This window comes from Artibeus jamaicensis, unplaced genomic scaffold, assembly GCF_021234435.1.
Source record: "Artibeus jamaicensis isolate MK-2021 breed Jamaican fruit bat unplaced genomic scaffold, CSHL_Jam_final contig_548, whole genome shotgun sequence".
NCBI lineage: Eukaryota > Metazoa > Chordata > Mammalia > Chiroptera > Phyllostomidae > Artibeus > Artibeus jamaicensis.
In genome coordinates, this window is record NW_026521883.1 from 6645717 (window position 1) to 6662081 (window position 16365).

Sequence of the window (16365 nt, forward strand, 5' to 3'; positions counted from 1 at the left end):
CCAAGCAGGACAGGCGCACACTGCTTTGATGGCACAGAACAGCACCTGCTTCACAGTTTCACCTTCAATTGTGAAAGTGGTCAGGAACATACTTGTTATATTTAATATAGCATATAATCTTAATTACCCCAAAACTGAATAAGGGACGCGTACTTTTTAATGGTAACACTTTAAAAAAATCTGCAGATGAGTTAATCTCTTCCTCCCCTCTATTCTGCAAAAGGGTCCCAACAAAGTAGCCTGTCAAGAGTGGGTACTTAATTCAAACTTCAAGATCAAACTCTGTAATTAACAACCACTCAACCCTATCTACTATGTGACAGGCAATATGCTAGGTACTTTCTCATACATTAGCTATTTAGTGCTGCCTGAGAGAGCAGAATGGAAACTCCACGAAGGCAGGGACTTTGTCTTTTTTATTGATGACTATGTTCCCGGCCCTAGAAGGGTGCCGGCACACAGGTAATAAGTGTTTGTTCAATAGAGGAGAAAATAAATGATGGAAACCACAAACAAACAACGTGATTTCCAGTTGGATGGTTCTGTTTTGCTGATCAGGAGGTAGATATGGAACATGCTTCTGGAGCCTGCCCTCCAGATAATACACTGTACACTTCCTTTTGGGGGGCGGGGTCTCTGAGTACGAGCAGAGGTGCAAGCTCTTTTACTAACTGTTTTTCTGCCTTCAGTTCCCCCAATTTCAATATAAATCTTACAACACCAATATATTAAATACAGAACTTTCACTACATCATTTCTCTCCTTGAGGAGGAAATTAAATATTCTCTGACACTCCCCCCACCCCCACCAGAATGTGAACTACTTAATAGGACTATGCTTTCAATGTGCCCCAGTATTTAGTACAATACATACAAATCACAGATAGCCACCAGACGCTCAATGTTTGTAGAACTGAAAGAAATGTCAGACTCTGCATAGCCTGGTCTTTTTTTCCAAACCTAATTCTCACTATAGGCCCTCAACACTGAATATTTTTCTTTTTGATAATCTGCTCTTTGATATATTGACACCCTTAAACCACTCTTAAGCCACCCTATCAGATGGACACAGTTAATGAATATATTAAGCTCCTGGGAGGAGCTGACTGGAAATCACAAGTTATGCTAAAATTAACAAATCTTTAGCTTTAATCAGACACATATTTGACTTCAGAGGATCAATAGAGACAGACAGAATAAAGCCATAAAGTTGCTAGATTATACTGTAAGAGGCAAAGTGTAAATAAGAACCTCACTGGATTTCCGCAGCCCTCTGACATCTCGTTTAACTCACCTATATGACTTATGTGCATTCACCTCTCAGCATAGTTTTCAGGAATATTTTATGTATGCAAAGTAGTAATCATCCAGTTATCCTCAAACCAACCACTGTATTCTGACCCAGCTAATCACTGCCTCATAAAAACAACCCCCAAACAACCCCCAAAACTCCACCTCTAAGCCTTTATTCATTCTACATGCTCTCCTTCCCTCCACCCCCAACCCAGGTTTAGAAGCCCTCCTTCAATCTTTTCTGACTGAATCCTGCTCATTCTTCAACTCAGGTGCCCTGCCCCTCTATTGCTCTAACTACCCTGGCCATTAAAATCACTGCTTCCTTTGAACTGTAAAACATTTACTATTTACTGTCTGTACCATTTGTTTGAAACTGAGCACATGATATTTTCTTAAAACTAGTAGTCACTTATCATATTTACTGTTATAAGTGTAACCATCCTAAGTAGTAAGTTCACAGGTTAGGAACATGCTTTATACATCTTTGACTATATCCTTTCCAAGCATAGTATCTTGTTCACTAGTTGATGTTTTTTCCAATATACTAAATTTGCTATATTAAGTATCCCACTCCCTACCAACATCTTGAGACATCCTGAATGTAACAGACCCCTCTGAACAAATCCAGTGGATTCAGATGAGCAGGGAAGAGCTGGGTTTTAGTTATTTGGGTGCCCTGCTGCAAAGTGGGCATCTGATGTTTCAGTTCCCACCTCTGTAGGGAGATAATAGCCACTGTGGCAACCTTTACAAAAACTATGAGGACTAGATGAAATAACGAATAAAAACTGCTGTTTAAACTTTCAAACACTTTATGATTGTAAGGTATCATCATTTTCCATTGGTAATCAACCAAGCTACAACAGTGGTATGTTCCATTACATTTAGAAAATTATTTCTATTGCTACTGTAACAAATTTAAGCTGTATTTGAGCAAAGTACCAGCTGAATAAAAATAATTTCCAGAACCCAGTAAGTAGAACTATAAAACCAATGTAATGATTATGAGGAAGCATTTTTGACAGGCCATATGCACTCATGCCTCAACAAGACTACTGAACCTGTCTAATTTTACGTTTGCTCTGCTACTGTCCATGTGGAACACAACAGCCAGTAATCCTTTTAAAAGCAAATCAGATCATACCACTTCTCTCCCCAAAACCTCCAAGGGCTTTGCAACTTAATATAAAATGAAAAGTCCTCATGATAATGTCTAAGGCCTTTTCTGTGCCGGCCCTCCACTACCTTAGGCTCTCAACCTCCCCACTCCCTTCCCTGCCAGGCATACTCCTGCTTTGAGACCCCATATCCTGGGATACACCACTTCCGTGTGCACATGTGTGTATGTATCTTGCTCCTTCAGTTCTTTTAGGTTTCTGCTCAAATGTTAGCCTTAAAAGAGAAGGCTTCCCCAGCCATCCAGTGTGAACAGCAGAACCTCTCCACCACAGATACCTCCTTCCCTCCGCCCTGTTTCAATGTTATTTTTAACATTTAGCATCATCAACACAACATATCCGCACAAATACATCTTTTCCCTCACAGTCCTCTCCTTTTGAAGGGAAGGAAGCTACATGAATGCAGAGACTCCATCTGTTTTATTCACTACTATATATAAAATGGTACCTGGTGCAGACTAGAAAGCATATTTGTTGAGCAAATGGCAAATGAGCAATATATTTATTAAGCAGAAAAGCAAACATGCTCATCCAGAGAAACATGAATTTGGCCTGAGAAGGAGCTGTATCTTTTCCATACTTAATGACATGTACTTCAGAATGAATACATTTCACTATTAATGAACACATTTCTTTTTAAAGTATGTTCAATTGATTATGCTATTACAGTTGTTCCAGTTTTCCCCCCTTTGCCTCCTTCCACCCAGTGTCCCACCTTTCCCCCTTCCCTCCAACAACCCACCCTTCCTGCCTTTACTTCAGGTCCATGGGTCATGCATGTAAGTTCTTTGGCTTCTCCATTTCCTATACTATTCCTAACATCCCCTTGTCTATTTTATACCTACCAATTATGCTGCTTAATCCCTGCACTTCCCCCCATTCTCCTCCTTGCCCCGCCCCACTGATAACCCATGTGTTCTCTATTTCTATGATTCTGTTCCTGTTCTAGTTGTTTGCTTGTTTTTGCTTTTTAGATTCAGTTGTTGATAATTGTGAGTTTGTTGATATTTTAATGTTCATAGTTTTGATCTTCTATGTTTTCTTACATAAGTCCCTTTAACCTTTCATATAATAAGGACTTGGTGATGATGAATTTGTCTGGGAAGCACACCATCTGCCCTTTCATTCTAAAGGATAACTTTGTTGGATAGAGTAATCTTGGTTGTGGGTCCTTGCTTTTCATCACTTTGAATACTTCTTGCCAGTTCCTCCTTGCCTGCAAAGTTTCTTTTGAGAAATCAGCTGACAGTCTTATGGGAACTTCTTTGTAGGTAACCCTGATTTCCTCTTGCTGCTTTTAAGACTCTCTCTTTACCTTTAACCTTTGGCATTTTAAGTATGATGTTGGTGTGGTCCTCTTTTTGTCCATCTTGTTTGGGGCTCTGTGCTTCCTGGGCTTGTACATCTATTTCTTTCACCAAATTAGGGAAGCTTTCTTTTATTATTTTTTCAAATAAATTTTCAGTTTCTTGCTCTTCCTCTTCTCCTTCTGGCACCCCTATGATTTGGATGTTGGCACTTTTGGAGATTACTCATTGTCTTCTTATTCTTGTTTTTGTTTTTGTTTTTGAATTCTTGTTTCTTCATTCTGTTCTGGTTGATTATTTCTTCCTTATGTTACAAATCAATGATTTGAATCCTGGCTTCCTTCTCTTCACAGTTGGTTCCCTGTGGATTTTTCTTTATTTCACTTAGTATAGCCTTCATTTCTTCCTTTATGCTTCTGCTGTAGTCAGTGAGTTCTCTGAGCATCCTCATCACCAGTGTTTTGAACTCTGAGTTTGATAGGTAGGCTATGTCTTTTTTGCTTACTTCTTTTTCTGGGGTATTGTTCTGTTCTTTCATTTGAGGCATATTTCTTTGTCTCCTCAATCTGGCAGCCTCTTTGTGTTTGTTTCTGTGTATTAGGTAGAGCTGCTTTGATGCCCAGTCTTAGCATGCCTATGAAGTTGCATGGGGTAGAGCCTTAGGTATTCGCCAGGGTGGGACAATCTGCTTCACTGCTTTGTGGCTCTGTATGTGAGAGAGGGGTCAGAGAGGGGACAATGCCACTGAAGACTGCTTGGCACCTGCTCCATTTCCAGTCACTTCATCCCCTTCCCATATGCAACTAGCTGCTGCTCCTGTCATGGTTCCCAGAGTGAGTAGGTTTGTGTTCGTTGTAGGAATGTGCAGGCCCTATAAATGGCCTTTCCTGAGAGACTGGCAGTTTCTTCTGCCACCCTAACACCCACTGGTTTTCACAGCCAGAAGTTATGAGGCTTTATTTTCCTGGTACTGGAGCCCTGGGCTGTGTGGTCTGCCCTGGGGTTAGGATTGCTTGCTACCAAGGTATCCCTCTTGATTTTATCCTCCACACATGAATGTGGGACCACCTGTTCCACTGGCCACCTCACTGCTGCCACACCACATCCTCTTTGCTCCAGCTCTCTGTCTCTGTCCCTCCTACTTGTCTGGATAAATGTGGCTTCTTTAAATCCTTGGTTGTTGAACTTCCATACAGTTCAATTTTTTGGCAGTTCTGAGTGTTTTTTGTTTTGGGGTTACTTGTGATCCTTATGGTTGTGCAAGGAGGCAAAGCATGTCTACATATGCCTCCATCTTGACTGGAAGTCTAATGAATACATTTCTAAATGACATTTTTCATTCTGAGAACCACGGCTGCTGTGGAGAGAAATATTAAGGGCTCTCCTGCCCTTCAGGAGAGCGCAGACTTAGGATTTGTTGGTATTTTCTTTGACCAAAAATAACGCACATGAGATTTCAGGATAAGAATACTGCTTTTATATCCTCTAAATGGAATTTTCTTCCTAAACAATTAGCACACTTTTTATAATAAAGACAATGAGAGTTACATAACTAAATAGCTCCCAAGCCTGGCTATATTTAAAGAAAAAAAGAAAAGAAAACATTTTGAATTTCACCTCAGACCTACTAGATTAGAAACCAATCCAAGATAGCCTTGTCTTCAGGCTAACATTTAGGAAAAACCAATATAACCTGCTGCATTTCCCTTTGACTTAACTGCTAGAAAGTTTAGAATATCCAAAGAAAACTTTACTCTTATCTTCCTTTACTTTAAAAAATCAATAGTATTCATTTAGAAAATCATTTTGAATATAGTTTGACAAGTGTATACAACTATGTAACCACACTTCAGTATATTTGTAATATTTATAGTAACTGTTCTTAAGTCCTTGTGTGCTAAGTCCATCATCTCAGCAGGAAGGAGGCTCTGATTTCTATTGAGTGACTTTTCTTCTGGTTATCTTCTTTCATCCATTATCAGAAGGATTCTTTGTTCACCTACTAATTTTTATCAGGATGCCAGATATTGTAAATCTTATGTTGTTGAGTGCTGAATATTGTTACCATCCTTTAAAGTGCTTTGGACTTGATATTGGCAGGCAGTTAACTTACTTGCAGATAGCTAGGTTGTTGTGAAGCTTATTTCAGTGCTCTTTTTTAATAGACAACCTATAGTGACCCCTACTTTAGGGCTAGTGTAGACCCACTACAAAAGCATGCCCCTTCTGAAGTCTCTCTTGAATGTTCCAACAAGGTCTCTCCACTCTTGGTGGTTGGAATTTAAAAAATTCCCAACCTGTGTAAACTTTGAAAATTGTTTAGTTTATAGCTCCCCCCAAATTTTCCTTCTCAGATAGTAGTTCATTGTCTAGATTTGTAAGGTTTCATTCTATCAACCCATAGATTGATACACGGCCTAAAACTTAAGGAGATTCTGATACAATTTCATGAGTTCTTTTTCCTGCACAGTTCCTGCCTCTCTAGGCCTCTTCCTTATAAATTCTAGCCATTTTGGCCTTCTTGATCTCTAAACTCTGTCTCTTCACCTCAGAGAGACCTTTGGGGGGTGTATGAGTTTCCTCTCCCTATGCTGCAGCCCAGAAATTGTCTCCAGGCAGAAAGCTCGGGTGATTACACAGCTCCCCCATCAGTTTTCCTCCTCTCAGGGATCTCAGTCCTGGGCTGCTTATTAATGTCTGAAAATAGATGTTTCATAAACTTTGTCCAGTTTCTTAGTTATTTTTGGTGTAGGGAAAGTCCCATGACAGTAGTTACTCCTTAGGCAAAAGTGAAAATATCCCTTTATTTTAAAATTCTTATTTTTTGCCTTTTATTCATTGTTTTGACCTTATATTTTAAGCTGCCTCAAATCCTTTTTCAAAACAGACAGGATATAAATATTAGGATTTTATTTAGGTAGCCTAAATCTGAATTCATGTGGCAGAATATTAAGCAGATGAAATCTTTTTCAATGTTGGAACAAGGATACTCCTGTGATTTAAGTTTTACTTTATCTGAATAAAATATTCCACCTGGACTTCTGGCTAAGATGGAGGCATAGGTAGACACACTGTGTTTCCTCACACAACCAAAAGAAGGACAACAACAAATTTAACAACAAAAAACAACAGAACTGACAGAAAATCGAACTGTATGGAAGTCCGACAACCAAGGAGTTAAAGAAGAAACATTCATCCAGACGAGTAGGAGGGTTGGAGCTGGACAGCCAGGTGGAGAGGACTTGTGGCAAGGCAGTGGCTGGCGGACCTGGCTGGTAGACTGGGCGGTCCCACACTGGTGCACAGATAAACTGGGAGAAACAACTGGGAAGCGAGACAGACGGTGCAACCTGGGGTCCCAGCTCAAGGAAATAAAGCCTCAGAACCTCTGACTGAAAACACCTGTGGGGGTTGCGGTGCCAGAAGAAACTCCAGCCTCACAGGAGAGTTCACTGGAGAGACCAACAGGGTCCTAGAATGTACACAAACCAACTCACACAGGAATCAACACAAGAAGGGCCCAATTTGTTTGTGGGAAGCGGGGGAAGTGACTGAAAATTGTCAGAGAGCGGAGCAAGTGGCACTGACCCCACCTCACACCTTCCCCCATTACAGTGTCACAGAGTGGCAATGTAGGTTGCCCTGCCCTGGTGAACATTTAAGGCTCCACCCCTTACTACACAACAGGTGTGCTGAAAGAAAAAAAATGGCCCAAATGAAACAACAGATCAAAGCTCCAGAACAAATACAAGAATGGCGAAGAGACAGCGAACCTATCAGATGCACAATTCAAAGCACTGGTAATCAGGATGCTCACAGAATTGGTTGAATCTGGCTGCAAATTAGATGAACAAATGAAGGCTATGCTAAGCGAAATAAAGGAAAATGCACAGGGAACCAACAGTGATGAGAAGGAAACTGGGACTCAAATCAATGGAGTGGACCAGAAGGAAGAAAGAAATGATGAAACAGAAAAGAATGAAGAAACAAGAATTCAGAAAAAATGAGGAGAGGCTTAGAAACCTCCAGGACATCTTTAAACGTTGCAACATCCCAATCATAGGGGTACCAGAAGGGGAAGAGGAAGAGCAAGAAGTTGAAAACTTACTTGAACAAATAATAAAGAAGAACTTCCCCAATCTGGCAAAGGAAATAGACTTCCAGGACATCCAGGAAGCTCAGAGAGTCCCAAAGAAGGTGGACCCAAGGAGGAACACACCAGGGCACATCATAATTACATTAGCCAAGATTAAAGATAAGGGGAGAATCTTAAAAGCAGCAAGAGAAAAGCAGATAGTTACCTACAGAGGAGTGCCCATCAGACTGTCAGATGATCTCAAAATAAACCTCACAGGCAAGAAGGGGCTGGAAAGAAGTATTTCAAGTCATAAAACACAAGAACCTACATCCAAGATTACTTTATCCAGCAAAATTTTCATTTAGAATGGAAGGGAAGATAAAGTGCTTCCCAGAAAAGGTCAAGTTCAAGGAGTTCATCATCACCAAAACCTTATGATATGAAATGTTAAAGGGACTGATCTCAGAAAAAGAAGATAAAAAATATGAACAGTAGAATGACAACAAACCCAGCTATTAACAACCAATCCTAAAAAAAAAAAAAAAAAAAAAAAAGACCTGAGCAAACAACTAAAACAGGAACAGAATCACAGAAATGGAGATCACATGGAGGGTTATCAGTAGGGGAGTGGGCAGGGGAGAGAGAGGCAGAAAAGGTACAGAGAATAAGTAGCATAAATAGGAGGTAGAAAATAGACAGGGGGGAGGTTAAGAACAGTATAGGAAATTTAGAAGCCAATGAACTTTTATGTATGACCCATGGACAGGAACTAAAGGGGAGGAATGTGGGTGGGAGGGGGTGTGCCAGGTGGAGGGGAATAAAGGGGGGGAAATGGGACAACTGTAATAGCATAATCAATAAAATATACTAAAAAAATTCCCCCTGATATTCGAGCAATAAACAATCCTAGTATATAGACACTCAATTTACTATTTCCAAATTTTCGTCTAAAACATACAAATGCCACAATGTTCAAAAATAGCTCCAGGAATACTTGAATAATTTAATTTCATTTCCTTGTCCAGGGGGAGGGATTATTTTCAATGTCACTCAAAGCCATAGACAACAGCACAACGCATAAGGGAGAAGGGTTACTTTTAAAGAAGTAGTTATATTTATGCTTATTTTAATGCAATCTCAAGTTACAGAAAACAACAATTACAGGCATGCGAGCTTCTCATTCAGCTCACTTGAAAACATCGCAGTTTTTCTTCTGTAAGCAAAGCGGAGAAAAGATGAGTCATTAAAGTGACTGATTATAAATGGCAATCATCAGGGCAGATGTAAGTCATTTTGCTTTAATCAGACCATTAATTATTAGAGTTTATCAATTAGTTTTATTGAGGGCAAGGGAGCTTAAATGAATACTAGGGCATTGATTTTAACTAGGACATTTTCTCAAGGAAAATACAAATGAGGTGTGTAGAATCCTGAAATTACAGGTTCTTTTTATACCACTAGAAGAAGTAAGCTTTGTCTAACGTAAAACATAAGCTTATAGTGAAGAACTGAATTAACTCTAATCCCCGTTGTATTACACATGAAATACCATGTTTTAATGTACCCTAATTTGCTATTTGCTTTTAATCTATCTTGGCCAAGAGGTCAATGTCATGTTGCAGAAAATGAGATAAAGGAACAATGCAAAATGACCCACTTTTCATATCAGATATTTATCTTTCATTTTAGAAAAAAACTTGGTCATTTTATGCACAGAGACTTTTACAGGAATCAGAATAGAGTCCTGTTGGTCAGGTCCTCTCAGAGGAAGCAGAAATGACACGCAAAGTGACCCGTGTTTGTATCTGTGTGTGTGAGTGTGTGACATGTAAGATGAAAGGAAATACCCGATTTTCCTACAATGACAGGGTTGCTGCGGGAGTTAACAGAGACAGGGTGCTTAGCAGGGCCTGGCATGGATCTAGAGCTCAATGATTTGTCGAGTGAGTAAAATAAATAGAGAAAACATTATGTAAACTTGAATGTACTATATATACTGGAAGCTACTGCTTCGTAGAACTGGTTACGATGATCACTCTTACTCTAGAAAGTCAGTATTTAGATCACCTAGTACTGGACCAGACCCAAATGCTAAACAGAATTCACTTTCATTGCACCAGTGCTACCTGAAGGCAGGCTTCTTCCAGAATGTTAAGTGCTGTTCAAAGAAGAGTGAACAATACCCCATCCCACCAGGTGTCTTCTGTCACAATATTTTCCCATTCCTTCACTGAGACTTCACAGTAAGCTGAGTTTTTTAACAATGATGTAATGAATATTTGAACTGCAGCAGTGACAGCCACACAGATAATAGGTAGTTATGATGCAGTTCTCTTGAATAATTTGAACTGCTTAGGAGATTATTCGAAAAGTATCAGGGAGTGGGAAGAATAAAAGAAAGTACAGAGTCTGTGTGTCATGCAGAAGATAATAGATTTCCTACAGGAATCTGTAACTAAATAAAAATCAACCTTTGTCATCACTTTCCTATTCTATCTTTAACAGTGTATGAAATATCAGTTAATTACACTAATCATACACTATGTAATAATGGTAAATGGTAATTTCTTCTGAAAACTGATGTGTACTAGATGGCCTGATTCATTGTGACTACAAATATTTAAAGAAAACATTTGTAGATGCTAACAACTCCCAGGCATCTACTCATGAGAAATTGAAACGCAGAACCAAATAAAGACTTGTATATGAATAGCAGCATTAGTTACAACAGCCCCAAACTGGATATAATCCAAATATTCCTCTAGTAGTAAATGGATGGACAAAATGTGATATACCCATATAATAAACTATTATTCCACAATAAAGAGAAATGGAAAGACTGTAATAAAAGACAAAAAGGCTATTGTGTATTTATAAAGGGATAAATCTAATAAGAAGATATATTTTTAAATATCTATGCACCCAACATAGAAGTACCTAAATATTTAAAGCAAATATTAACAGACATAAAGGGAGAAATAGCACTACAATAATAGTAGGGAACTTTAATACCCACTTACATCAAGAAATAAAAGATTATTCACACAGATCAATAAGGAAACATCAGCTTTAAATAACACATTAGACCAGGTGAACTTAACAGATATACAGAGAACATTCCACCCCAAGGCAACAGAACACACCTTTTTTCAAAATCACATAGAACATTCTCCAGGATGGATCATAATGGTAGGCAACAAAATAAGTCTTAACAAATTTAAGAAGACAAATCATATCAATCACCTTTTCTCAATGGTATGAAACTATACATAAATTTCAAGAAAACTGGAAATTTCACAAATATGTGGAGATTAAACAACATGCAACAAACAATAAGCCCAGGAAGGAATCAAAATGAAATAAAAAATACACGGAGACAAATAAAATTGGAAATACAACACACCAAAACTTATGGGATGCAGCAAAAGTGATTCTCAGAGGAAAGTTCATAGCATAAATGCCTATTTCAAAAAGAAAAGAACCCTCAAATAAACAACTGTAGGAAATTAGAAAGAATAACAAAGCCAAAACTTAGTAGAAAGAAAGAAGTAACAAAGATCAGAGCAGAAATACACGAAACAGAGTCTAAAAAGACACAACACTAAAGGTCAGTGAAACCAAGAGTAGATTCTTTGAAAAGAGGAACAAAATGAAAAAACTTTTAGCGAGACTTGCCAACAAAAATGAGAGGATGTTCAATGAAATGAAATCAGAAATAAAAGAGACATTAAAACTGTTATCACAAAAATACGAAGGACTATAAGAGACAACAACATTTCATTATGTCAAAAAAATATGACAATCTAGAAGAAATAGGTAATTTCTAGAAATATATAACCTTCCAAGAATGAATCATGAAGAAACAGAAAATCTGAACAGGCCAATTTCTAGTTAGGAGATTGAACCAGTAATCTACAAACTCCCTCTAAACCAAAGTCCATAGCCTGACAGCTTCAACTAGTGAACTCTACCAAAGATTGAAAGAAGAATACCAATCCTTCTCAAACTTTCCCTTCAAAAAACAGAAGAAAACACTTCCAAATACTTCCATTTTATGAAGCTAGCACCACCCTGATACTAACATCAGACAAGGATACCAGCAAAAGAAAATTACAGACCATATCGCAGATGAAAATAGATGCAAAAGTCCTCAACAAAATGTTAGTAAACCAAATTCAACAACACATTAAAAGTATCACATCCCATGATCAAGTGGGATTTACTCCAGGGACACAGAGATGGTTCAATGCCCACAGAGAAATTTTTTAAATTCTTATATATATTTGCATCAAAAAGAATAAAATATCTAGGAATAAACTTAATCAAAAAGATGAAAGACCTATACAAAGAAAATTATTAGACACCGATGAAAGAAACTGAAGACACGAATAAATGTAAAGAGAGTCTGTACTCATTGTTTGAGTGGAACGATGGAAGAATTGTTCCACTCAACAATTCTTCCAATATTAATTCTTCCAATATTAATATTGTAAGAATATTATTAAAATGTCCACATTACACAAAGCAATCCACAGACTCAATGTAATTCCTATCAAAATTTCAATGTTATTTTTCACAAATAAAACAAACAATACTAAAATGTGTATGGAACCACAAAAGATGCCAAAGAGCCAGGGCAATTTTGAGAAAGAAGAACAAATTTGAAAGCACCACGCTCCCTGATTTCAAACTACATTAAAAACCACAGTAATCTAAACAGTATGGTATTGGCCTAAAAACAGACACATAGATCAAACAAACAGAATAGAAAGCCCAGAAATAAGCCCAGGTATATATAGGGTCAATTAATTTATGACAAAGAAGCCAAGAATATACAATGGGGGAAATAACAGTTTCTTCCCCATTGGAAATAAATAGTGTTGAGAAAACTAGACAGACACATGCAAAATAATGAAATTGGAGCACTATCTCACATCATAAACAAAAATGAACTCAAAATGGATTAAAAGACTTGAATGTAGGATCTGAAACGATAAAACACTGAGAAGAAAGTATAGGCAGTAATAAATTTCTTGACAGGAGGTCCTGGTGATGATTTTTTGAATTTGATACCAAAAGCAAATGCAACAAACGCAAAAATAAACAAGTGGGACTACATCAAATTAAAAGCTTCTGCACAGTAAAGGGAACCATCAACAAAATATAAAGGCAACCTACTGAAAGGGAGAAAATATTTGCAAAATACATATCTGATAAAGAGCTAATGTCCAAAATACATAAACAACTCATGCAATTTAATAACAAAAACACAAGCAATTCAAGTTAAAATTGGGCAGAGGATATGAATAGATATTTTTCTAAAGAAGACATACAAAGGCCAACAGACACATAAAAACATGTTCAACATCACTAATCATAAGGGAAATGCAAATCAAAACCACAGTGAGTACCACCTCATCCCTGTTAGAATGGCTATTATCAAAAAGACAGAAATAACAAGTATTGTCAAAGATGTGGAGAAAAGGGAACCATTTTTGGTGGAAATGTAAACTGGTGCAGCCACTACGAAAAAGTCTGGAGGTTCCTCAAAAAAAAGAGTGAGCTATTGCCATCTGCAACAATGTGAGTTGACCTAGAGGATGCTGTGCTGAGTGAAGTAAGTCCAACAGAGGAAGACAAACGCTGTATGATTTCACTTAAATGTAAAATCTAAAAACCAAACTAAGTGAACAAGCAGAACAGATATAGACCCACAGATACAAAGAACATTTTGATGGTGACAGGGGTTGGTTGGATGAGTGGAAAAGGCGAAGGGATTAAGCAGTAGAAATTGGTACGTACTTATTAAAAAAAGAAAGATGTTGGTAGTTACAGAATGATTATGGGACGTAAAGCACAGCAACACAGTTGATCCAGAAAATACAGTCAACAACGTAATGACTGTACATGGTGTCGGACGGGGACCAGAGCTATCAGGGCAATCACTACGTGGGTTATGTAGATAGTCTGGTCACTGGGTTGTACACCTGTAACTAATTAAAACTGTACATAAACTGTAACTGAAAACTAAAAAATGTTTTTTAAAATTAAAAAGACAAGTACCACATTATCCAGGAATCCCACTTTTGGGTACTTATCCAAAAAAAATTGAAAACTCCAACCCAAAAGACACAGGCACGCCACGGTCACTGCAGCACTATTTACAATATCCAAGATACAATAACAACACAAGTGTCTACTGACAGATAATGGACAAAGGATATATGGTGTGCATACACAATGAAATGTTATTTAGCCATAAAAATGAAGTCTTGCCATTTGAGACAATGTGGATGTACCTAGAGGGTATCATGCTAAGTAAATTAAGTCAACCAGAGAAAGGCAAATAACTATACATAGAACCCCTCACAAAATACCAAACCAAACCAAAAAAACCCCCAACACTAATGAGCTCATAGATATGAAGAGCAGACTGACGATTGTCTGAGGTGAGAACTGGGGGGGGGGGGGGGGGGGGGGAGAAGGGTGTTAAAACCTAGTTAGAAGATAAATTAAGTCATGGTGGTGTGATGCCCAGCATGGTGACTGTCATTAATAGCACTGTACCCTGCACTGGAGAGTGGCGAGGGAGTAAATCCTCATCACCAGAGAAAAATTCTATGGATAGTGATGGATATTACCCAGACTTATTGTGGTGACCATTAGGCAATCTACACAAATACTGAATCTTTAAGTTGTACACTGAAGCTAATACAGTGTTGCATGTCAACTACACCTCAATAAAAAGGTATTTGGGAAAAAAAGGGGTGCACTGCTGACACATGCTATGACACAGATGAAACCCAGACATTATGCTGCAGGAGACCAGTGAGAGAGAAAAGGCGAATCTGTGATGTCAGACAATAGAGTACTAGCCCCAGGGTCAGGGTCAGGGCTGGGGTCAGGGCTGGGAGCAGGGCCTGACTGCACGTGGGCACAGGGGCTCTTCACTGGGGTGAGGGACATGTTCTAAAATGCATTATGGTGATGATCATACAGTTCTGTAACTTATCAAAACTCTCCAAATCACTCACTTAAAAAATAGATGAATTTTACATGTTAGTTACATACCAATAAATCTCTTTAAAAAATCAGCCTCAAACACAATTTAACTTATTAACTTTCCATAGTTTTCCAGGGCTTTGTGGTTACTGTGGTCATTTTGCTACTCTGTAACACAATACGAAACGTCAATTAATTACACTGATCACCCATTGTTTTATCAATGGTAAGATGGTTATTCCCTCTCAAAACTGACATACACCACATGGCCTGGGTATGATTATAAATACTTAAAGAAAGACGTTTTAAAATGTCACTTCTGTATTTTTAAGATTATTTCCCCAAATGACTTAAGGCTATGCATACAAAGTGAGAAAACAACTGATTCAAACACGAAAAATCGCGTCAAGTAACCTAGATGCCTCAATAACCTCTGGTAACTGATCTCACTGATTTTCAGGCCAGACTGATTCTTTTTTTTTTCTTTCACTGAATTGACCAAATTGACTGTAGAAATTGGTATCGTGTTGAGACAACCCATGTTGCCAACCATAACCGCCTCATGCAGGAAAGTCTATCTTCACACATGCTGGATCAATTAGCCATTAAACAATCCACACGAACAGCAGCAAGCTGGAGCTTGCTAATGAAGGCCAGAGCCCACAAGAGCATGTGCTTTCTGCAGCTCTTCACAGAAGGCTCCTCTGCCCACTGCCCATCCCCCAGCCCCGCCACAATCTGGGGCAGACCTGGAGGCCACCCTGGGTCAGGACATGGCTGAGGCCAAGGGCACTGTTTATTCAAAACAGATAAATAAAAGCTTTCACAAAACTACGGCTGAAGTTACCCAATGTACTTTGTGCAGGGACCTACAAGTCAATTTTCCAGTAAGATGAGTTCCAAAGAAATCGTGACTTTGCACATGCTTCTATAGACCCTTTCTTCTCAGGAAAGGAAAACCATGCAAATTGAGGATTCTCTTTTTGCTGTGATCTATTCCAGTCAGGCAGGTGCTGGTGGCATCTCCCACTTCTGCTCCCCTTCGGTCTCCGTTTTGTATTGTATTTAAAATATTTAATTTGCTCTGTGCTTTCATGTGAAAGCCACACTGCGTGCTTTTAGAAATAGGCATGGTACAAATCTTGGGAAGCAGAAATGAACTTCTCTTCAACTTTTTCCCTCTGTACAGCAATTACACTGTTTTTGCCTGAATGCCAGAAAGCCCCTCTCTGTACCAGGAGCCAGAGGACACATTAGCGGGTTTCCACTCTTAGCAATCTCTCTTAGCACTGTGCCAGGGTGCTTCAGCAACCTTCCTTCATTATGCTTAATTATCTTATGAAAAGACAACAACTAATATATCTATCTAGTTATTTCTTGGGGACTGCATTCTAATGAATGAGAACAGCAGGTACAATTAAATATAGACTATGCTGACACTCTGCATTACAAATTCATCTGTGCACAACAGGAACACACTTAAGAGAAAACTACAATGTAATATA

General features: G+C 38.5%; 1 protein-coding gene across 5 annotated transcripts in view; it reads right to left on the reverse strand.

Moving 5' to 3' along the window:
- Window positions 1–16365, reverse strand: part of MAP2K5 (mitogen-activated protein kinase kinase 5) — a 256131-nt gene that overhangs the window by 105433 nt on the left and 134333 nt on the right. The window lies entirely within an intron of this gene.